The 24,725-nt window shown below is 41.5% G+C and overlaps 1 protein-coding gene across 1 annotated transcript in view; it reads left to right on the top strand.

Annotated features, from left to right (window-relative positions):
- LOC138971432 (uncharacterized) overlaps nucleotides 1-3,275 on the top strand; it is an 8,627-nt gene extending 5,352 nt beyond the window's left edge. The window contains exon 2 of the mRNA XM_070344162.1: nucleotides 1-3,275. This exon is cut by the window's left edge and continues 872 nt beyond it. The gene's annotated coding sequence lies outside the window, so the exon portion shown is untranslated.
- Nucleotides 3,276-24,725: the final 21,450 nt, after the last annotated feature.

Genomic DNA, 24,725 nt, shown 5'->3' with positions numbered 1-24,725 from the left:
TTATTTTACACTGGGATTGCCAACACTCGATCTAAAGTCCATGTATTTACACTCGAAATTAAAATATTTCGTTGAGCAAAGGTTATTAACGGGCCATTGTTGCTGAGAAGTGGGGTGAACGCTTTAGAACAACAGAACAAAGAGAGTCGTTCGACATCATAGATTGATCATCTGTCTTCGTCTTTTTTTTCTTCTTTTTTTCTTTTTGTAATAGTGTTTGTTTTCTTGAAAAATGTTTCATTCAGGCAAATTGTTTATAATTTCTATAAAAGACACATGTATCAATGGCATGATTCACACGACAGACTCAAAAGAATGGTTTTTTTTGTTAAAAGTAGGCAAACAACTCTGTTCTCTTCACTTTCAGATTGTTGTTGATATATTTTTTCTCTTTCTCCTTATCACTTCACTCCGCTGTTTTTGTTTTGCTTTATGGTCGGTAGTTGTTTTTTTTCTTCTAATTTGATCCGATACTTGAAGATTGTTTCAGGTTGATCGTCTACTTTTCATATTACCGCTGATATGCTTGCATGACCAAAAGTTCGCGGGTCTTCAGGTGCAAATAATTAGTAGGCATAGGGAATGTAGCCTGAACATAAAGAAACTTCCGTATTGAGCTGTTACACAACTGACCATGTACTTATTATAGAAAATGATCCGATTTTTTAAAGTATTTTTTGGTCTTCTAAATAAGTAAGTGAGCACGTCTCTCATGTATGTCTTAATTTGAAATATAGAGTTTTTAGTCACATACCTCGCAGTATGTCATACAATTGATCTCATGTAATTCCTGTAGCTCAGTTGGTAGAGCACTGGACTTGTGATCGGAAGGTCGCAGGTTCGAATTCGGGCCGGGACGGACACGGGTCAACTTTATGTGCAGACCCAGAGACGGAAGCCATGTCCCACCCCCGTGTCATCACAATGGCACGTAAAAGACCTTGGTCATTCTGCCATAAGTGCAGGTGGCTGAATACACCTAAACACGCAGACACCTGGGTAGCGCGACTCCGTTGCTGCTAGCTTTCCACTGGGAGGAAGCGACCCGAATTTCCCAGCGATGGGACAATAAAGTAATGAAAATGAAAAAAAAATGAAAAAATGTTTTAACTCTTACAACTTTGCGTAATCATATGCATCTACTTTCAACCAATACAATTCATATTAAATGTTTCCACTACTTTATAAATCACCAAAGTTATTAACGTATATCTCACATTCTTCCGCGTTCAGATTAAACGTATATAAGTCGTGTCCTCTTTTCGTTTTCCATACACATTGTGTCCTGTAGGTCTTCTTAATGCTATTAGTATTTGGTGTCATGTAGCTCCGATTCTAAATCAAAACAAAGTTTGTGTCAAAAGTTCGAGCTTCTGCTTCTTGGCAAAATACAACGTTTTTGCCTAAATAGGCCTATATCCGCTTCTAATTCAAAAGCTTTCTAGTAAATGGCTCATATCATATCTGTCCTGCTTTCCGCAAAAGCTATGATCGATTTCGGCTCATTGTGTTACGTGTTTTACCTTTTCGGTGCTCTTTTGTTTTTAAACACTGCCGTTGTCAGCCACCAGCGCCTTTTGTTTGTGTAATTTCACAAAATCGCTGTTTTCGAAGTTTGAGCTATTCAAGATCATGAGAAGAAATTCTCGGTACGTGTTTTTCAATAACTTTTATGCGACCCTTCCCCGGGCCATTGTTGTCCAGAAATGTTGACAAAAAAGTGAGATTTCGAGCATCCGCATGTAATTTGTTTGTCTATGGATTCTGCATGCTGATACTATTTTAACAATGCATGATGACTGAATATTACATGTTCTATGTTTATAAATCGCATGCTTATTGTTAACAATTTGTGATGAGGTGTTATCACCAAACAGTTATCAGTTTCAACGTTTTGTATTATATATATGCGTAAAATGGGTAGGTATACATAATCTAAAATGACGACTTGGATGTTGAAATTTCCCCCCGCGGGTTAGGGGGAAGAATTTACCCGATGCTCCCCAGCATGTCGTAAGAGGCGACTAACGGATTCTGTTTCTCCTTTTACCCTTGTTAAGTGTTTCTTGTATGGAATATAGTCCATTTTTGTAAAGATTTTAGTCAAGCAGTATGTAAGAAATGTTAAGTCCTTTGTACTGGAAACTTGCATTCTCCCAGTAAGGTAATATATTGTACTACGTTGCAAGCCCCTGGAGCACATTTTTGATTAGTGCTTTTGTGAACAAGAAACAATTGACAAGTGGCTCTATCCCATCTCCCCCCTTTCCCCGTCGCGATATAACCTTCGTGGTTGAAAACGACGTTAAACACCAAATAAAGTAAAGAAAGAAAGATGTTGAAATGTTAAAGGCACACTCCTCCCCGAGAAAACTGTACGGCTCACCGTCTAAGATCTGACCAGACTTTTACATGGAATAGCACCGTCCCTCCACTTGGTCACGTACCAGAAATGAATAGCCTAGAAGGCCACTGCGCACAGTGGGAGGTTTTGATGAGTTAGTTTTGTGAAAGCCACTTGTTAAGAAAATAATCAATTATCAAACAAATCTAACTCGCACAAGCAAGCAGTCAGGTGTTTATATGTTTCGTATGTGACCTAATGGAGGGATGGTCTTATTCCATAAAAAACAAGAAATTCCTCCGAGGTAGGAAAAACACCCCCGTCCTTACCATTCTCACTGCCACCAACTGAGAAGGTTATTTCCCTTTGACCATTAATATGTCCCTCTATAAGTCCTTGTAGAATCTTAATCCACCAATAACTCCCTAACCGTGTGTTTGACTGGTCCCAATTTTTGCAAGGACCGTCTCAGGAATGTATAGAACCTGTTCACCAAGTTTGGTGACGATCGGTCCGTTCATTCTTGATATCTATATGCGAACACAAACAAACAAACAAACACATCGACCGAATCCTATACACACCCCTGGCCAGTTCTGAGACGGTGAACCAAACTGTTTTTAGGAGAAGGAGTCTGCTTTTAACTTGTTGAATGTGTTCTGAAATGTTGGCTAGATTTGTTCGCAGCGTTGTCATACCTTTTCTGTTGTTAGGAGACAGCTTCGACCGCATTTTTATCATTAAAGACACCATGGATCAAGTGGAGTGTTTCTGTGTCATTTGTGATAGAATTATGTAATTATGACAGATCTCAGTCAGTATGTTAATTGCTTGTGTATCCTCGATGTGAAATGTCATGGTAACCATGTATATTATTACGAATTATACTGCTCACATATCAAGTTGATGTACACTGCCAAACTGAATAAATTGCCACATCAAACAGTGAATGAAGAAGTATTTTTTAATTTTGGTTGACAAAACTCCGAAAACTGAAGGGCAAGCTAACTGCGTTTATTTTGTCTCTTTCTTTCTTTCTTTCTTTCTTTCTTTCTTTCTTTCATTTTTGTCTGTTTGTTTGTTTGTTTGTTTGTTTGATTTTTTTCTTTCTTTCTTTCTTTCATTCTTTGTTTATTTGTTTGTTTGTTTGTTTCTTCCTTTCTTTGTATCTTTGACCTTTCTTTCTTTCTTTCTTTCTTTCTTTCTTTCTTTCTTTCTGTCTTTCTTTATTCCATTCATTCTTTGTTTATTTGTTTGTTTGTTTCTTTCTTTCTTTCTTTGGATCTTTGATATTTCTTTCTTTCCTTCTTTCTTTCTTTCGTTCTCTTTCTCCCTTTGTCTGAATATGACCACGCAACCACAAAAAAAGTGAAAGTACACTTGACGACAGTGTTCATTTTCAGTTTACTATCCAGTGTCTTTATTCAACAAACCACATGTACATTGCAACCATGGGTACGATCATTGTGTGGTTCCTGATGAACATTTCGAAGATACCTGTTATTCTCGCTATCTTCAAAATGCTGTCTTGCTCAAAAATGAAAGTGAAAACGTTAAAGTCAAGCAAAGGCGGATTCCACTTCTTTGACGGGAACCAAAACCTAAAATGACATCTGCACATCTGAGGTTATATTCACTGTGCCAAAAATCATAAAATTGGTGAATTCTTTTGCGAGTAACAGGGGGACAAACAGAAACAGGGGCGTCATTAACGATTGCTGAAAACATTTTTTCAGCGGGGGGGGGGGGGGGGGGGGGGTGGAGGGGGTGGGGAGAGAGAGAGAGAGAGATGGCTCCCCCGGTGTCAACACCTTTTTTAAACGACTTTGACGAACGATAGCAGCCAAACAAACGGTCCGAATTCAACACACACACAAAGCTGAAAGGGGAAAGTTACACAACAGGGCCGGACTAGGTAAGTATTAGGGGGGGGGGGGTTACAGATGGGGGTCCAGGGGGCGAAGGCCCCTTGGTGGGGGTTGCAAGGGGGCGAAGCCCCCTTTGAAGCTGAACGTTTTTTGATGTTTCTGGAGGGAAAGGAAGCCTCTCCTTGAACGAAAAAGGTAAATTCGACAGCAATTAAGCTGTATAGGCAATGAAGAAGAATTGAGATTGTAAGGACTCATACTTTTTTTTGGAGGGGGTGAGAGGTGCAATTTCTCCTCGGATTTCATGATGATCCAGATGCAACCCCCCTCCCTCCCCCACCAAAAAAAAAAAAAAAAAAGCGTTTGGGAGGTACAATGCTTAAGCCAGGGGGGGGTTGCGCAACCCCTGTAACCCCCCCCCCCCCCCTCTAGTCCGGCCCTGCACAATAAGTACGGGTAGTTCAGTATATTTCATGTCATAAACTATTGTATACAAAAGCTGTTTACGAGATATGAACCGTTATTTGGTTTTATTGGATCAAGAAGGTAATATGCGTGACAGGATGTCTCCGTTTACACTGCAGTATCACAACGGAATCATCTTACAAGTACTCTTCGCTTCTCATTGCCTCTGTCTACGCCCCTTTGGAACCTGTTGCTTTCCTCTGTATGATAAACCTAGCATAGGGCGTCATCGCTCAAAAAGAAGCCTTCAGAGTCTCCAAACCGAAGGGGTTCTGGGCAGGGAAATCCTTTTCGTAGGAATACGTCAGTACCCTTCACTGCGGTTCGCGAATTCGGCGTTAGGAGTGCCAAATTTACGTCCTTCAAGATTGGTGTCAGTGCTACTTGATTTTGCTTTTCAAACTGATACAAAGTAAACCGGAGAATATAGGCACTTATCAAGTTAACGCACCTCGAAAAGTAAGATCGACAAACACGAACGGAGCGGCTCGGGAACCGACGAGTCTTTTGCGCAAGTTATTACCAAGATAGATTAGATTGTACCTTCTGTTCGAGTGTGTTACAATGTATAAATGGCGTTGCGGTTTGTGTCCGAATTTATTTCAAATGTGTGGACAACATTCAAAAAGTGAAACAGTCTTCAGTTGTTGCTTTTTAGTATTGCTGTATAATTATTTAGCGAGAATTATGGCACGTTGAATGAACTAATTTACAGAAAGACTTACTTTTGTTTTCAACCGGCTCACCTTTAATAGTTCTTGAAAGGATATAATAACGTGCTTTTCTTAGACAGTGTTTGACTGTTTTGAGAAGTAAGCATTTTAAGATTCTTTGCGTCTTAATCTGCAAGGTGCGTTGTTGAAGAATAAAATGAGTAGATACACACAACGGGGGATATGCATGGACTGCAACGGTTGTTGTTGTTGTTGTTGTTGTTGTTGTTGTTGTTGTTGTTGTTGTTGTTGTTGTTGTTGTTGTTGTTGTTGTTGTTGTTGTTGTTTGATTGTTTGTTTGTTGTTGTTTTGTTTTTTGGGTTTTTTTGGTGCGTGTGGGTATGTTTTGGTTTTTTTTGTTGGTTTTGTTGGTTTTGTTGGGTTTTTTTTTTTGTTGGGGGGGGGGGGTATAGACACGTAGGGAAGTGCACAAGAAAATGACCAACCGAGTGAGAGATAGCCGCAGGGTCGGATTGGTTGGTTGAATTCACAAGCAAATCTCAATTTCAACAAAACCGACCCCGCTTCTGGTTCCCGACCGGTCAGTTACTATCTTTTTCACGCCAGCCCTCGATCGTTTCCAGGCAGAATTCTTTAGCCCTTTACGCCCGGAGTTTGGTTTCTGCGCTTGCTTCTGTCTATGTTAGCGTACGGTAGAACAAAATGTTTCTAGACTGGGCTGTATTTGTGTCTGGAGGAATGAATTGTTCCACTTGTGTATGTCCTTTCTGAAACCAGTCTTGAACACAGTGTGATACAGTAGAAGCAAAAGGTAGCTTAGGGTCAACACTAGTGTTCATTTAAACAATAGTGTTTAGGCCAACAACAACAAAATAGTCTGTTTACGGTATCCCGACCGACCCTATTTTTTCGCGCGACCCTAGACTTTTTTTTGGCATTTGGGAAAAAAAATATCAAAAAAATTAAAAAAGATGAAACAAAAATTGACCTCGCTTCCCATGGATGAGCTGCTCACAACGGCCCAGAACAGACCCGAATGGAGGAGGACTGCTGTCTCGTCGTCCCTCATGCCCCCCCCCCCCCCCCCCCCCGACGGCCAAATCGGTCAAGGGAATGAAATGAATGAAAAAGCAAAAATTAAAAAATAAAAAGTCTGTTTTTTGGCAAAATAACTTAAAAAAATGTTTTTTGGAGAAAAAAAAATCCCGACCTACCGACCCTATTTTTTGTGTGCCTATGTTACCGTAAACAGACTTCTTTTTTTTTGCCTTAGCAAGTGCTACCTTTTGCTAGTAGAGTTATATAATTTGTCAAACCGTGTTCATAATTGGTTTTAGAAATGGTGTTTCAAAGGGAAATACTTCCATTTTGAGTGTTTTTCAAATAAATCATCCAAGCGATCATTCTATAAAGGATTGAATGACATCGCTCATAAATGAGGGCCCCAAAGGGTTTAAAATCGTGATCGTGATTGGCGTTTTTTGACCTTTCTGTGACCGTGATTGCCGAAATTTCCATTTCTGTGATCGTAATGGGACTTTGCCCGTGATCCGTGATGACAAAAAAATCAAGTCTCGTGATCGTGATCGTCATTTGTTTTCGTGATCGTGATGGGCATTATTGCAAAGCATTTTATTTTCAACGTACATTTTTCACAGCTGTATCACTCTATGATCCTCTATTCGTCAAGGAGCCAATCCCGATTGAAGGGGAAGCAACTACACATTCAGAAATATGATTTTGACAGCGATTGCTTCCCTTTAAGAGAACCAATCACACACAAAAAGAAATCCAATCAGAAGGCAAATTGCAAAAGTCTGCCAAACTTCATCCAATGGAAGGGCTTCGTGCAAAAGTTTTAAGTGCATTCAGTCAAATTCGACTTCGAAGATCAAAAATGGCGTGCAGCGGTACTGTCATCGACCTTCTGTTATATTTTGTGGATTCAAGCCAGACCAAAGCAGGCGGCGAGAATGCCTTCCTTGGTGGAAAGGTCAGGCTACGGGTCGGTCTTTCCGAAGACGAAATATCAAGGTATGTTGAGTCTATGACTGTTCTGAATGTAGGCAAAGATCTTGAAATTTGTTCAAGATCTTTGAGTTTGAGTGAGATCATTGACATTGTCGACATTGCCACGTCCGGCTGTCACTCGCTCAGTGTGACCTCGACTGGCTCGAGATCGAGTCTGCGTGTAGCCAAAACCGAAACTAGAAATGTGTTTTTCATCCCAGCAACGTGGACACGCTTGGCATAGATTCTAATTGTCGCTTCTTTGCATTAAGCTTGGATTTATTTTAGCGCCTGTAAACTTCAATATCAACAATGGGTTAAATTCAGAAACAATGGCGGGGAGACGTGCCAGTTTGGGTCACTTGATCCTCATGTCAAAGACGATCAAAGTCATGTTCGTTGGGGATTTTGTCAGGCATGCTACTTTTCCGGTAATTGCCGGAAATTCGATAAAGCCGTTTTCAAAATCCGGTAAAGTCAAATTTATTCCGGTGAAGTTGAAAAATTTCCGCAAAAACGATCCATGTGAATATCGCGCAACCCGACCGGGCGCCGTTCTCAATGAAGCCAGCGCACAGTAGTGTTGTTTTTCACCAGTTTGGAGGTGTGTTGAATGGTGGTGGGGGGAGGCTAAAATGGGATTTTTAACAAGATCACAACACTATTACAGCCCTGAAAATGATGCCCAGAATGCACCAGATTGCACAGATTTTAACCGTTTTTTGACAAAAATTCAGGGGGGGCATGCCCCCGGACCCCCCTAGTTGGCTCGCCTGCTTCGCACGCTCAGGCTTGTGGCTTCGCCACTGGTACTGCGCGCTTCTTTCAGGTAAAACCATTTTTGGCCTGTAGCATTCCTGTTTGTTTTTCAAGGCCATGAAACCAGGCGATGGTGTACCTCAAATTGTATGGCAAAGTTGAAAATAAAGAACACATCACACATACATGTACTTTCATGTAATTTCAATCCACCCTATAGGTTTTGAGAAAATGGGTTTACAAGCTTTAGCTCTGGAAATGTGAAATTGTGCAAGTATATATTCATGTGTGTGAGTGAGGGTGTGGGAGTTGAATGTGTATGAGTGGAGAGAGAGAGAGAGAGAGAGAGAGAGAGAGAGAGAGAGAGAGAGAGAGAGAGAGAGAGAGAGAGAGAGAGAGAGAGAGAGAGAGAGAGAGAGAGAGAGAGAGAAAACAATGAAAACAACATTCTTGTTACTGATTACAAATCATGATATATATTTCTGTGTGTGTATGAAAGAGAATTAAAAAAATAATAATAAAAAAGTGCAACAGTTCTCACTTTGTGTTGAATAAACAATAGATCCAGAGGAGGCGAATTACTGTGTGGTTGTGTTTACTTTGACACGTGCTTTCTGTACATGCAACTTTTACCGTGACCGTGATTTGCCACTGGTGTTCGTGATCGTGAAAACAAAAATCAAGGTAACTGTGATCGTGAAAGCTAAACTTTTCCTTCTCGTGATCGTGATGATACCCCCCCCTTTGGGGCTCTCATAAATGTGCCTCTACTCAAAATAAATTACCCTTTTTTCGTTATTGAATTTCAGCCATGAAACAGGCAATTTTTTTACGCATGTCACATCATCTGCGATTAGGGAAATGACAGACATTTATGGAAAAAAATTGTTATTCATTACGTAAATTAAATTAAGTTATCGTGTGAGTCTTATTACAGAACTTTATAGAATAAAATAAAACATCATGTCATCTTTTCATAAACATATCTAATTTCCTTTATTTACTGCTTTCAGTTCTTTTAAAATAAAGGATTCTCACTAGTTAATCAAACGCTTAAAAACTACAAATATAATACTTTTTTTTTAATATCTCAGTTGCATGCAGGCTGCTTCAACCCTTTCCTTTTTTGCCTTTTCTTTTTTTTCTTTTACATTTAGTCAAGTTTTGACTAAATGTTTTAACATAGAGGGGGAATCGAGACGAGGGTCGTGGTGTATGTGTGTGTGTGTGTGTGTTTGTGTCTGTGCGTGTGTACGTGTGTGTGTGTAGAGCGATTCAGACCAAACTATTGGACAGATCTTTATGAAATTTTACATGAGAGTTACTGGGAATAATATCCCCGGACGTTGTTTTCTTTTTTTCGATAAATACCTTTGATGACGTCATATCCGGCTTTTTGTAAAAGTTGAGGCGGCACTGTCACACCCTCAATTTTTAATCAAATTGATTGAAATTTTGGCCAAGCAATCTTCGACGAAGGCCGGACTTCGGTATTGCATTTCAGCTTGGTGGCTTAAAAATTAATTAATGACTTTGGTCATTAAAAATCTGAAAATTGTAAAAAAAACTAATGTTTTTATAAAACGATCCAAATTTACATTCATCTTATTCTTCATCATGTTCTGATTCCAAAAACATATAAATATGTTATATTTGGATTAAAAACAAGCTCTGAAAATTAAAAATATAAAAATTATGATCAAAACACAAGTTCCCTCAAAATGCCTTGGGATTGAGCCTTTTGTAAGCTTTAACTGATGACAAAAGATATTATATTTAATTTGTCAGACTTTCAACAGCCAGAACGCACTCTGTAGTTTTGAAAAACGTCATGCGTATGACGTCACAACAGGTTGTCATGAGTATATGCACACAGTAAGCCCTCGTTCAGCACTCGCGCATGCTAACAATCAACAAGTCGCGTAAGGCGAAATTACTACATTTAGTCAAGCTGTGGAACTCACAGAATGAAACTGAACGCACTGCATTTTTTCACAATGACCGTAGTCCGCCGCTGGTGCAAAAGGCAGTGAAAGTGACGAGCCTGTTCAGCGCGTTAGCGGTTGCGCTGTGCTGCATAGCACGCTTTACTGTACCTCTCTTCGTTTTAACTTTCTGAGCGTGTTTTTAATCCAAATATATCATATCTATATGTTTTTGGAATCAGGAACCGACAAGGAAGCCAGATATGATATGTTTGGATTAAAAACACGCTCAGAAAGTTAAAACGAAGAGAGGTACAGAAAAGCGTGCTATGCAGCACAGCGAAACCACTACCGCGCTAAACAGGCTCGTCAGTTTCACTCCGTTTTGCACAAGCGGCGGACTACGGTCATTGTAAAAAAAAAAATGCAGTGCGTTCAGTTTCACTCTGTGAGTTCCACAGCTTGACTAAATGTAGTTACATTTAGTCAAGTTTTGACTAAATGTTTTAACATAGAGGGGGAATCGAGACGAGGGTCGTGGTGTGTGTGTGTGTGTGTGTGCGTGTGTGTGTGTAGAGCGATTCAGACCAAACTACTGCACCGATCTTTATGAAATTTGACATGAGAGTTCCTGGGTATGATATCCCCCGACATGGTTTTCATTTTTTCGATAAATGTCTTTGATGACGTCATATCCGGCTTTTTGTAAAAGTTGAGGCGGCACTGTCACACCCTCATTTTTCAATCAAATTGATTGAAATTTTGGCAAAGCAATTTTCGGTATTGCATTTCAGCTTGGTGGCTTAAAAATTAATTAATGACTTTGGTCATTAAAAATCTGAAAATTGTAATTAAAATTATTTTTTTATAAAACGATCCAAAACTACGTTCATCTTATTCTTCATCATTTCCTGATTCCAAAAACATATAAATATGTTATATATATGTTATATTCGGATTAAAAACAAGGTCTGAAAATTAAAAATATAAAAATTATTATCAAAATCAAATTTTCGAAATCGATTTATAAACAATTTCATCTTATTCCTTGTCGGTTCCTGATTCCAAAAATATATAGATATGATATGTTTGGATTAAAAACACGCTCAGAAAGTTAAAACGAAGAGAGGTACAGAAAAGCGTGCTATGCAGCACAGCGAAACCACTACCGCGCTAAACAGGCTCGCCAATTTCACTGCGTTTTGCACGAGCGGCGGACTACGGTCCTTTTAACCAAAAAAAATGCAGTACGTTCAGTTTCATTCTGTGAGTTCCACAGCTTGACTAAATGTAGTATTTTCGCCTTACGCGACTTGTTTCTTTCTTTTTTTTTCTTTTTTTTTTCATTGACCGTTTTTGTGTTTGGTTACTTGAACTTATGTTTGTTTGCCTTTCCGTCCTAATGTCAGCCTGTCTGTCTGCCTGTCTGTCTGTGTCTGTGTGTCTGTGTGTATGTATGTCTGTGTGTGTGTATGTATACGTGTGTTTTTGATTGTCTGTCTGTGCATTTGTGTACATACGAGTGAGTGAGTACTTACACCTATGCCTGTACGCATGGTATGTGAGTTTGTGCGCCTTTAGGTGGCTCCAGGTTGTATGTATGCCTATATGTATGCCAATGTACACGTATGTATGTCAGTTCTTTAAAAAAAAAAAAGTGACTCAGTTACCCCTTTTTTTCAGGAGAAGCATGGCGCTACCATATTCGAAACAGAAATCAAGTTTCAAAGCCGCGATCAAAGTATAGCTTTTGGCAGTAGAGATGAGAGATTCGAGATATCTTGCAGTAGATTGATCGACTATGAAAGGGGAATAACCATGCCTTGCTTCCATTTTTCCTCCGGGTGAGAAGCAATCTCCACGAAGAGTTGTGTTCTATCAGTCCTGTATGCAATACCTCGAGTCAACTGTTTGTTCACATAACTTTGTGCATTGTCGGAACAGAAATCAAAAAGTCACGGCTATGAACGGTTTCTTCTTTTGTTTACGGACAATACAACATATATTCCTTCCTAGTGTTAGCAATATAATTCAAAACCACAAATCTGCTGGAATTTTAAGATGGAATAAAAGTTTCGTTCATCTTTACTGCTTGCCAATATTCAACCTGTCTGCTTTCTGTGTAGGTCAGATTGTGTGTGTGTGTGTGTGTGTGTGTGTGTGTGTGTGTGTGTGTGTGTGTGCGTGCGTGCGTGCGTGCGTGCGTGTGTGTGTGTGTGTGTATGCGCGTGCGTGCGTGCACGTGTGCAAGTGTGTGTGTGTGTGTGAGTGTGTTTGTGTGTGAGTGTGTGCTGAATATTGTTGTATATGGCTTTGAATGTTTTATTTGATACCCATGCCAATCTGCTGGTGTTGGTGGTAGTTGAGGTGGTACTACACACACACACACACACACACACACACACACACACACACACACGTACACACACACACACACGCGCGCGCACGCACACACACACGCACACACACACACACACGTACACACACACACACGCACACACACACGCACACGCACACACACACACACACACACACATACACACGCACACACACACACACACACACACACACACACACACACACACACACACACACACACACACACACTCATCAATGTGGGATATGGCCGTCAGACAGAAAAATTGTACCTCACTCTGTATTGTTTCCCTCTCGTAATATACAGAGTCCAAGTTTCTAAGTCCACCCATTCCCACCCTACTTTCTAATACGTGGCCAGACACTGATTCTTGACGCCTTGCTAGTAAGCTAGAGATACACTTCCGACGTAAAGCACAGCGTGTGTTTTCATTCTTAGCGGCTTAGTACTTGCTCGGATAAGCTCGTCCACTAAGGATTAACAAACATGAGAGAGGGAAAGGCTTAAAGGTGTAGCCTAACATGTCCCACATTGACGAATTTTGACGGCGAACTACAACGATTTGGGATTTGTGGGGAAAATCACCGAGGTCGTTGTGGTTCGTATTACTTCGTTCGTTCTTGTTCGGCCAATATTTCGCAATCATTCGTAGCAAACATCGTTGTGGCAAAATCGTAGTAACTCGTGGTTCGCCAAAATATTCGTGATAGTGGGACCTTGGCTTAAAATGTCACACAGTTGACTGAAAGCGAAATGATTGGCACGACTGTCGTGTTCTATAACTGTTATCATTAGCATCCATCCACATGCATTCTATTGTTTAAGTGGTAAACGCATAGTACACTCTTTTTATTTTAGACTTGTTGACACTTTGAGATCGAAAGATTTTAACTATCAAGATAAATTTTGTGAGAATATTTGTTTGTCTGTTCACTTAAAAGACCGTTGGGTCGAAATATCTGTGAATGTATTGTTTTGTCAATAACAAACGTTCCAACAACCTACCTTTCTTGTTTTTGGATTTTGAGATCGAAAGAACAAGAACAACCTAGCTAGCCCTCACCCAAGTCGTGCTGATGCTATATCTTGATTACAACTACGTATAGCCTGCATGTCGGTGAGTTCCTTTAAACTGCCAGTAGTCTATCCTAGAAATGGATTAGCGAAGTGTTTAATTAGTGGGGTTTATGGGCTAATGAGGCGCGAGTTATCGTTTTCGATTTGTTGTAATACCGTCAGTACGGATCGACGACGTATATCCCTACAGTCGTCACAGAGAACGACTATAAGGGAGAGAACTCACGAACACTAAATCTTTCATACCCTTTGTCTCAGTCGTATGATTTGAATAAATAGATGGAGTGAGCTGTCGTCGTTCGTATGATCCCGGCGCTTCTAACCGACCAACACAAAAGCAATACCTGAAAACGAAACAGGGAACACACAGAAATAAAAGTGTCTACGTGCCAAACAGAGAAATATACCTGCTCCTGCTCCTCCAGTTTTCCTGTTTGCATGTGTGTCTGTCTGCGTGTCTGTGTGTCTGTCTGCGTGTATGTGTGTCTGTCTGCGTGTCTGTGTGTCTGTCTGCGTGTCTGTGCGCCTGTCTGCTTGCACGCAAGGTTTTCATTTTCATTTCCATTACTTTATTGTCCCACTTTGAGCACTGGACTGGTGACTCGCTGGTCACGGGTTTGAATCCGGGCCGGTGTAACACGAAATTTTTACTCCACGAAACATTTACTCCGGAGTAAATATTTCGTACGAAATTCTTACTCCGAGTACACTTTTCGTACGAGAAAAGAACTCCCCAAGGCACGAAAAAATTACTCCCTCCACGAAATTTTTACTCCCCATTTTTATATTTAGTCAAGTTTTGACTAAATATTTTAACATCGAGGGGGAATCGAAACGAGGGTCGTGGTGTATGTGCGTGTGTCTGTGTGTCTGTGTGTCTGTGTGTGTGTGTAGAGCGATTCAGACTAAACTACTGGACCGATCTTTATGAAATTTGACATGAGAGTTCCTGGGTATGAAATCCCCGAACGTTTTTTTTCATTTTTTTGATAAATGTCTTTGATGACGTCATATCCGGCTTTTTGTGAAAGTTGAGGCGGCACTGTCACGCCCTCATTTTTCAACCAAATTGGTTGAAATTTTCGTCAAGTAATCTTCGACGAAGCCCGGGGTTCGGTATTGCATTTCAGCTTGGTGGCTTAAAAATTAATTAATGACTTTGGTCATTAAAAATCTGAAAATTGTAAAAAAAAATTAAAATTTATAAAACGATCCAAATTTACGTTTATCTTATTCTCCATCATTTGCTGATTCCAAAAACATATAAATATGTTATATTCGGATTAAAAACAAGCTCTAAAAATTAAATATATAAAAATTATTATCAAATTTTTTTTTTCGAAATCAATTCAAAAACAATTCCATCTTATTCCTTGTCGGTTCCTGATTCCAAAAATATATAGATATGATATGTTTGGATTAAAAACACGCTCAGAAAGTTAAAACGAAGAGAGGTACAGAAAAGCGTGCTATCCTTCTTAGCGCAACGAATACCCCGCTCTTCTTGTCAATTCCACGGGCACTGCCTTTGCCACGGGCGGTGGAGTGACGATGCTACGAGTATACGGTCTTGCTGCGTTGCGTTGCGTTCAGTTTCATTCTGTGAGTTCGACAGCTACTTGACTAAATATTGTATTTTCGCCTTACGCGACTTGTTATATTTAGTCAAGTTTTGACTAAATATTTTAACATCGAGGGGGAATCGAAACGAGGGTCGTGGTGTATGTGCGTGTGTCTGTGTGTCTGTGTGTGTGTGTAGAGCGATTCAGACTAAACTACTGGACCGATCTTTATGAAATTTGACATGAGAGTTCCTGGGTATGAAATCCCCGAACGTTTTTTTCATTTTTTTGATAAATGTCTTTGATGACGTCATATCCGGCTTTTCGTGAAAGTTGAGGCGGCACTGTCACGCCCTCATTTTTCAACCAAATTGGTTCAAATTTTGGTCAAGTAATCTTCGACGAAGCCCGGGGTTCGGTATTGCATTTCAGCTTGGTGGCTTAAAAATTAATTAATGACTTTGGTCATTAAAAATCGGAAAATTGTAAAAAAAAATAAAAATTTATAAAACGATCCAAATTTACGTTTATCTTATTTTCCATCATTTGCTGATTCCAAAAACATATAAATATGTTATATTCGGATTAAAAACAAGCTCTGAAAATTAAATATATAAAAATTATTATCAAAATTAAATTGTCCAAATCAATTTAAAAATACTTTCATCTTATTCCTTGTCGGTTCCTGATTCCAAAAACATATAGATATGATATGTTTGGATTAAAAACACGCTCAGAAAGTTAAAACAAAGAGAGGTACAGAAAAGCGTGCTATCCTTCTTAGCGCAACTACTACCCCGCTCTTCTTGTCAATTTCACTGCCTTTGCCATGAGCGGTGGCCTGACGTTGCTACGAGTAAAATGGCATTGCGTTCAGTTTCATTCTGTGAGTTCGACAGCTACTTGACTAAATATTGTATTTTCGCCTTACGCGACTTGTTTTTACTTCCAGTAAAAATCTCGTACGCAAAAATGGGATGCGGGCGAAGGGATAATGCCAATAAGTGATCTCGCGCAAACAAATGTCGCGCTACCCTCCTTCCACCCCTTCCAACACTAAGACTAACAGGGGACAAGGGAGTAAAAATTTCGTACACCTGGCAAGGGAATTTTAATTGCTCGTGTTGGGGTGAAGTAATTTATTCGTTATTTATTCGTCAGGGGAGTAACATTTTTGTACGAAATGTTTACTCGGAACTCACCTGTCTTGGGGAGTAATTTTCTCGTGCAATGGGGGAGTGCTTTTTTCGTAAAGGGAGTAACTTTTTCGTACGAAATGTTTACTCCGGAGTAGAAATCTCGTGGGAGTAATTTTCTCGTGTTACACCGGGACAAAAACGGTTCAACGTTATGTGCAGACTCAGAAACGGTATCCATGTCCCATCCCCAGGTCACCACTATGGCACGTAAGAGATCTTGGTCATTTTGTCAGAAGTGTAAGTGGCTGATGGCACCTTGACCACGCACACACCAGGGTAGCGCGACTGTGTTGCTGCTAGCTTTTTACTGGGAGGAAGCGACAAGACAATAAAATATGAAGGGAAAAAAAGAAGAAAAAAATAAATTTCGTGGGTCTTGTATACACGTTCGGCTCTCTGTGTGTCACTCCTTTTCTGTATGTATGCATGCCAATCTGCCAATCAATCGAACAGCTGTATTCCAATCATTATTGTGGTCTCATCTGTTAAAGACCGCAAGCAAAGGTCCAATCATTGCGTCGTATACGAACTATTCAAATCTCCAGGTCACGACGGGTATAACCCCGGAACCAAAAGGTTAATTTCTACAGTGGGATTTTGTGTAATTAATAATCATAACTATCGGTGGAGCATACCGGATTAAACCGCCTTCCTCTGTAGTGGTGGGGGGGGGTACGGTGGGGGGGGGGGGGGGTTCGGTGGGGGGGGGGGGGGATTACAGGTTATGTGTGTCCAGTGTAAAACACTTGGTCTAATGCGTGTGCAGTACTAAGTCCGTCTTTAATCCGGCCACGGTGCTAAGGTCGTTTCACAGAGGAATATAGCAATCCGTTGGTGCTGTTCGTCTTTGGAAATTATACCGTAGTGCTAAAAACAAATGTGTGGTGCTATTCGTTTGGAGAAGATCTGAGTAGTTTTTTTGTTTGAAAATTAATTCTGTAAGTATTCACGGTTTTAATTGTACATTGGGACTTCACTTAAAGATATCTTAACTTACTTTGCCTTTGTTTTAAATATAAAGTCTCTCTCTTTAATGTGCTTTACGTTTACTTTCGCTATATTGCTAAATTGTGAAACTGTATCATTGTGAATATACCAATCTGCTGAAGTTAAACAGATAATATTCAAGACGGCCTTTTGGACAAATGATCTAATTAATTTAAGAAGACTTTACGCGCATCAGCAGCCTGGTATACTCTAAAAAGTGTTCCACTTTTGAACACTTTGTGACATAGTACATAGTTCTACTTGCAACAATTGCACATGCAGTTTTCACTAGTGTTTACATGGAGGAGTTTAAGAAGCTTGTCTCTTGTATCAGACACACAGAAACAGAGAATATTACTATTTCATATGTTACGTAGATTTCCATTGGGCAATTGGGCAAAACTGAGCTCATTGCAAAAGTGATATCTTTATTGCTTCCCCACTTCAAAAACGAAGGCACCTACATTTAAAAACAAAAACAAAATATATGAAAATGTAATTATCCCAGAATTTAGTTGAGCAAGTGACTAATTATTTTTTGACAGAAAAGACATTTGGAAATACTGGAAAGTACAAGAAAAGAGTGAACAAAAAGAAATAATAATCGGAGGGATGGATATGGAACAGCCAAAACTGAGACAAATACTTCTGTTTCTTTACAGTAAATACAAAATGTCCAGAGAAATTGCAAAATATCTAACATTGACGGACTGTGTGATGATATCTTCTGATATTGGTCTGTTTCGACAGTGATATTAAAATCTCGACCTCCTGTCTCGATTTAGAAATCACTGTCTCAACAGACCACAGCAGAAGATATCATCACACAGTCCGTCAATATTGGGTAATGCTACATGGCTTGTTGTGTGATACCAGGTTTACACGTGTTTGTTGCGTGTGTTTTTTAATATTGCAATGCAGCGAGTGTAAACCCGGTATCACAAGCAAGCCATGTAGTATTCTGCTTAACCTATATACAGTTTGTACTTGCGTGTCTTCTATCTAAACCTTCCAGAAAGTTCCATCGCTTTGAATCGGCTTACTTTCGAACAAACCGTTTCCCCTGCACTTGGCAATCATTAATTCGCATAACAAGTAGTATTTTTTTTCTTATTAAATATTGCGACGGTTGACTCTGAACATTGCGTCAGTAAAATTTGATCATAATGTGTTCGGTTCCAAACAAAAGAGGGAACCATTTGGTTGATAAAGATAAAACAGAACGCGATATGCTTCCCGAGGACCAACAAAAAATGCTGGTATGACAAGAAGCCAACAAACATCGTTTTTGTCATCATTTTGGAAGAGCAAAAGTACGTACAATAATTGACGGGGATCCCTCTTCTGTACGTAATTTATAGAATGCAATTCAGAGCCCCAAAGCTCTTCAGAAATTCGAGACTGAAAAACGAATCCAAAGCCGGGATGGTTCCACACATCAAATAAACTGCCTGATTTGCTTTTATTTGGACACCCGAAGCTCAAACCCATTCACCACCTCAATTTGTCATATATAAACAGTGTTTTTTGTTACCCAGCTGGTTATGAATAAAAATGTGTGATTATGATGACAAACACTTTTGTCGTCATTTTCACGAGTTTTCATTCACAAACACCTGGAAAATAAATCTCATGTTCCCCATGCAATAAATCGAGGTGGTCAAAGGGTTTGAGCTTTCAGGTGAAACGTGGACATGAACGGGGGCGCTTTCGTCAAAGTGATTAACGAATCCCCTTAAGCCTTCTATGTGAAGGGAAGAGAATTAGACAATGCCCCATACCGGACATTTTCCTTACTCAATACATGATAATATTGGTTGGGGTTTTATTGGCCTTCGCCTGAAAGCGACTAAATTGTCAGATTTGCGTTGAATGCAGTGTTCTTGAAATGTTAAACTAAGTTGTGATCATTTACTGTGTGGCAGTGTGTTGCCGCGCCGCCTTTCTGGAGTGATATATCCATCTTGTGAAACATTTTGCTACAAGTCAACGTACCTCCTTCTGAAACAAAAATAAGTGTGGTGAACTGAGTCATTTCAACTACTAGTCGTGCCGGTATGTTTTGACAGGTTTTTTTCCGCAAAAAACAAAACTTGCGTCACTTTGCCTCAGTGTTACTGGAGACATTCACCAAGGAACAGGCTAACGTGGAACATCTTTCCCTTGCCTAGGTTATTAATTCAAACACCAGGAGCGATCACCATGTCCACGATGTCCAGTATCTCGGAAGCGCCGTCTTCGCGCGCCCTGAAGCAGCTGAACAACCGCAACAACGTAGCGGACCTGTACCTGCGGTAGAGAATGGAGCAGATGGAGCGTGAGAAGAACTTCTATCTGACCTACCTGGACAAGGATCGCCTCGACGTCACAGACTTCCTCAAGAACCTGCAGAAGTGCGACTCTGACGACCTGCCTCAGAGTAAACTGTGATCGAGTACTTTGTTTTCGGGGGGGGGGGGGGGGGGCAAAAGAAGGTGAACGTCGCTTGCTCATAAATAAGTGCTTGTTGCTCTCTCGGGTGCCAGGAGATTGGTTTCGCATGACTCTCATTTACTCTTGTTGCACATTGCGTATGCATTTAGAGCCCTTACGTCCCTTTTAGTTTCTAAAATCTGTCTGTCTGTCTGTCTGTCTGTCTGTGTCTGTCTGCCTGTCTGCCTGTCTGTCTGTCTGTAGAATGACATGTTTCTGTGAGCTTTGTAAGAGGTAGGTGGGAGAGAGAGATGGGATGGTGTATGTGTAGGGGGTGGTGGTTATGGGGCAGACTGGTGTTGGTGAGCGTAGGTCTTGACAGGGTAAGTGGATGTGTGTGTGTGTGTGTGTGTGTGTGTGTGTGTGTGTGTGTGTGCGTGTGTGTGTGTGTGTGTGGGTGTGTGTGTGTGAGTGTGTGTGTGTGTGAAGGTGAGGCAAGAATGTATGCCTTTTATAAAGACACGCAATTTTACTCTTTTTTTGCTTGTTGTTTTCTTTCATTTCTCTCTCTTTCTCTCTCTCTCTTTCTCTCTCTCTCTTTCTCTCTCTCTTTCTCTCTCTCTCTCTCTCTCTCTCTTTCTCTCTCTCTCGTTCTCTCTCTCTCTCCCTAGTCTCTCTCTCTCTCTCTCCATCTAGCTCTCTCTCTCTCTGCTCTCTCTCTCTCTCTCTCTCTCTCTCTCTCTCTCTTTCTTTCTCTCCATAATTCCTGCTGGCAAAACAACCATTATTCATTGCGAAAACAACGCGTATTTGGCAGCCTAATTAGATTTTACCGCCTGAGCCATGAGGGTCGTAAAACAATTTGTCACAGGTGCGAAGTTTCAACTCAATTTAAAACAGCTTAGGATCCGATGGCAAATGATAGCTTTCAATCTTACGCTTTTCGCACTCTTTTGTAACTGCTTTGTTTATAAGATTCTTTCTCTTTTTTTTAAGGTTGTGCATAGCACATTCTTGTGACTTTTTGATTTTTGTTCTTTTGTGAAGTAAATCTGTTGTTTTGTAACATGGCTCTTTTCAGGAGATGGGAGGTATGTCTTTGATGTGATTTTGTTCCTCGTTGTTCGCGTGCATATACCGTTTTTTTAAGCTTTGAGAATATGACACACATGGACGCCCCACACCTGATACCTCACCCACCCACGACCATAACCTTTCCAAGACTGTAAAATACATGTTTAACTCATCAGCAAACTGGGTTCCTGTTACGTAGTAATTTAGCTGTTCGCCAGCCAATACCCATCTCTCTTTCTCTAGTTTTTGAGTTTGAGTTCGAGTTCGAGTTCGAGTTATCTCTCTCTCTCTCTCTCTCTCTCTCTCTCTCTCTCTCTCTCTCTCTCTCTCTCTCTCTCTCTCTCTCTCTCTCTCTCTCTCTCTCTCTCTCTCTCTCTCTCGCTCTGTGTTTTCGTGAATAAAACATTTCATCGCATTTTTACTGAGGCCTAAAAAAAAAATAGGTGTGGTTACGGTAACCCGACCTACCCTATTTTTGGGGGCCGACCCTGTAACTTTTTATTACATTTGTAAAAAAAACAAACACCAAAAAAACAAGTAAACGAGTGCAGAAAACGCAATGAAAGCGAAAGCGCCCGAGTCGCACACTTATTTCCCTGTCAAGTAGGTTTAATTTGTACACATTAGAAAAAAAAAGTTTAAAAAAAAAAGAAATTGCCTACCTTCCTACCCTATTTTTGGGGGCTATATTACCGTAACCACACCTATTTTTTTTTGTGGCCTGATCACATGACAAAACATGCTGTTGTCATTGGTCAACTAGGAACTGTATATCAATTGACATCGCGCAGGAAGTTCCCAGCGAATTTGATATCGCGCAGAAAGTGGTTCATCAGTTTTAATTTTGAAGAATAAAATCTCACCTGAAGGAAACAAATGTCTCCCTTTTTTTTAAATCACAAATTTATAAAAGAAAAGTAATTGAATCAGAAAGATTAAGCTGTGCAATGAATAAAATCAAACTGTTCCCACCCAGCTTTAACAGAGAAGTAGTAGAAAAGAATGTTACAATCTTACCGACTGAGGTAGTTGGAACAGCCATAAACAAAGCTGACCTTGAAAGTACCAGTAGTGGCAGTACTTAGAAAACTGTGAGATCTCTTGCAGTGTTTCAGCGCAGCGCACATCACTCACAAAAAGGCAATAAATGAGCAGCCGATTTAAACAGTTCGCACCTGCATGAACCATTGTCCACCTTTCTTAGTCGTAGCCATACAACATCAACCGAACAACTTTCAGCATCTTTCACAGTCACAGCGCCGTCGGAGGACGCCATTTTGGATGCGTCGTAAGCGAGACTGAGCTTCGACAACATTATTATGCAGTCCGCCGATACCAACATATACCTGGAAGCTTTCTTGGGCACAGAAAATGAGCCAGAGGACTTCGCTGATACTGCCTGGCGCACTTCAGTTCCTGCCATCGTTCAGAATTGCCAAATCGAACAGTTAAAAAGAGTACGACTGAGGAAGTAACTGGGACATTCTTCGCTGTTCCTTTGAACTGGCAACTCCACTGAACTTGTTAGCTTTTGTTGGTGATCTGTTTCGACCGTATATTTTTGTTCTTTTTTCATTATAAATGCCTTATTTTGTCTGAGAAAAAGAACCAGTTACTGAAAAATAAAAGTAAGAGCAGCAAAGTTACGAAAGAAGGAAAAGACAACCCAACATTTCCAACATTAAATACATGAGATTACACAACGTCATCGAGTGAGGGACCGAAAAATATTGAAACTCGAGGATGATTTTTTTGTGGTATCAACCGAGACCGTAGGTCGAGGTTGATACCACACAAAAAAATCATCCGAGAGTTTCAATATTGTTTGGTCCCTCACAAGATGACGTTTGTGTAATTTGTGTATACAATGATCAATCTCTATACCTTCCTGTCACTGGAAGCAGCAACACTTGAAAGCATAAGTTCCCTTGACAAACGTCATTTATGATTGGCGTCATCTATGAATGACGTCACTGTCTAGACAAGACAAGTGCCGGTATCGGCAAACCTTGTCGCGGCAAAGGGCTATGACCCGTGCCTTGATACCATTCAGATCATAGGAGATGCACAGCAGTGCCGATACCAGGTTTCTTTAGCTTCACTTTAAAATGATATCAGAACGATAGTTATTCACTTGAAAGTGAACACAGGAGAGTTGTATACAAGGCAGTAGCCTCCCTTGCGTTTGTCTGACTTCTTAGGTAGGTTTATGATTCCTACTGTTCCGAAATCGAATGCGATAAAATCGTTATCGTTAGATTTGACTGTGATATCAACATTTATCAGTCTGAATGTCTCAAAAGGCTGAATCATATCAGATCTCGGCTTACGCCTCGATCTGATATGATTTCAGCTTTCTCGACATTCAGACTGATAAATGTTGATATCACACTAATACTGATTCTGATTCTCTCTCGCTTTCTTTTCCTTCTTTTCCTTCTCCTTCGTATTCTTCTTCTTCTTCTTCGAACAATTAACAACAACAACCAAAACGTTTTCTGTATTTGACATTCGAACAACTGTGTTTTACCCCTTTCTGTCCGACAGGATCAAAGAAGGCTGGGACAGTGACGACGATCTGTCGGACGACACCATGTACGTCCGCAACCGTCGGCCCAACCACACAGCCAAGACGGCGCCCCCGCGACTCCGCGTCCGACGACATGAGCGTAAGGGTGCCGACGAGGACGAGGACGAGGACGAGGACGACGACGAGGACGACATGAGTCTGGCCGACCACCACCCGCGTCGCAACATCAAGACGAGCGTGCCCATTAGACGTCAGATGCTGGCCCAGAGACGCGCGGAAGACGAGTGAGCCAAAGTGTCTAAGTACGACAGGACCGAGACGTTCCTCGGGAAGCTTCGCCAGGGATCACATCGACGACCTGACGTCGCAGATCTCGCGCAGGGAGCTCACGGCCTACCTGCTCAACAAGGTCCGACTCCACCCCGGCCTGGCCCCAGGTGGGTTCCGGGGCGAGCCTGAGGGGGACGGAGGGGGCTGGGACGGGGACGAGGAGACGTGGGCCCGAGCCCGCATGGACATGGTGTACCCCATCAAACGCCTCGGCAACATCGCCTCCAGGTTCCAGCGGAACGACTCCGGCAGGAACACGCCGTCTTCAGGCGAGGCAGGCAGCGCGAAGTGGAACAGGCGGTCGGCGTCCCGGAAGAGGGGCGGGGTGGAGGAGGACGAGGAACGGAGCCGCGTGGCCAGCAGCCAGAGAAATCAGCGTCAGAAAAGCGTCTTCGATATCACCGCCGATGACCCTCTTTCAAACATCTTGCCTCGGCCCGCGGGCATGCCGGACTTTAACCGCGCCCGCAGAGACACTATGGTGGACATGGCCAGAGCTTTCGGGTTCGGCGTGGCCTCGGTCATCGTCAAGGCGGGAAAGAACAGCCCCACCCCGCAAGAGTCAACGCCCTCCAGACCACCCACCGGACCCGCAAACCGCTTCTCCAAGGCCGGCCTCGCTGAGCGGAGAAGGGCGGAGCGTGCGGCCAAGACGGCCAAGGCCCCTCCCCCTTGGCACGTGAACGCCGCCACTAAGCAAGCCCCGGGACAGAAAGACGAGGCGCGCGGAACGGACATGATGCGCGCCATCATGCAGATGAAGACTCGCTTCCGCGCCAAGCCCCTTGACGACCGTGTCAAGGACTTCATGCAGGAGATCGACGAGCTGAAGAAGGGCCAGCATCGGATGTACACGTCCATGCCTAACTGAAGAGACTGCCACGTTACCCTCCCTGCCCTACTCCCCGCCGCTCACAACACAAGCGTGTAAACAGTCTTTGCTGACCAATGCTGACGTGCCACTTAACTTGAAAGCAGGACTGTTATCCGTGATTACAGTTTTCGATGTACGAGTCGAATTCCAATGGGGGATGTTCGGAAATAACTATGTCGGTTTTGTATGGGTTGTTAAAGCGCGAATACTCTTGCTTTTAGGGGGTCAAAATGTCCCACTTGACATTATAGGCCTCGT

This window comes from Littorina saxatilis, linkage group LG7 (genome assembly GCF_037325665.1).
Source record: "Littorina saxatilis isolate snail1 linkage group LG7, US_GU_Lsax_2.0, whole genome shotgun sequence".
NCBI lineage: Eukaryota > Metazoa > Mollusca > Gastropoda > Littorinimorpha > Littorinidae > Littorina > Littorina saxatilis.
This window is presented reverse-complemented; position numbering and strand designations above follow the sequence as displayed.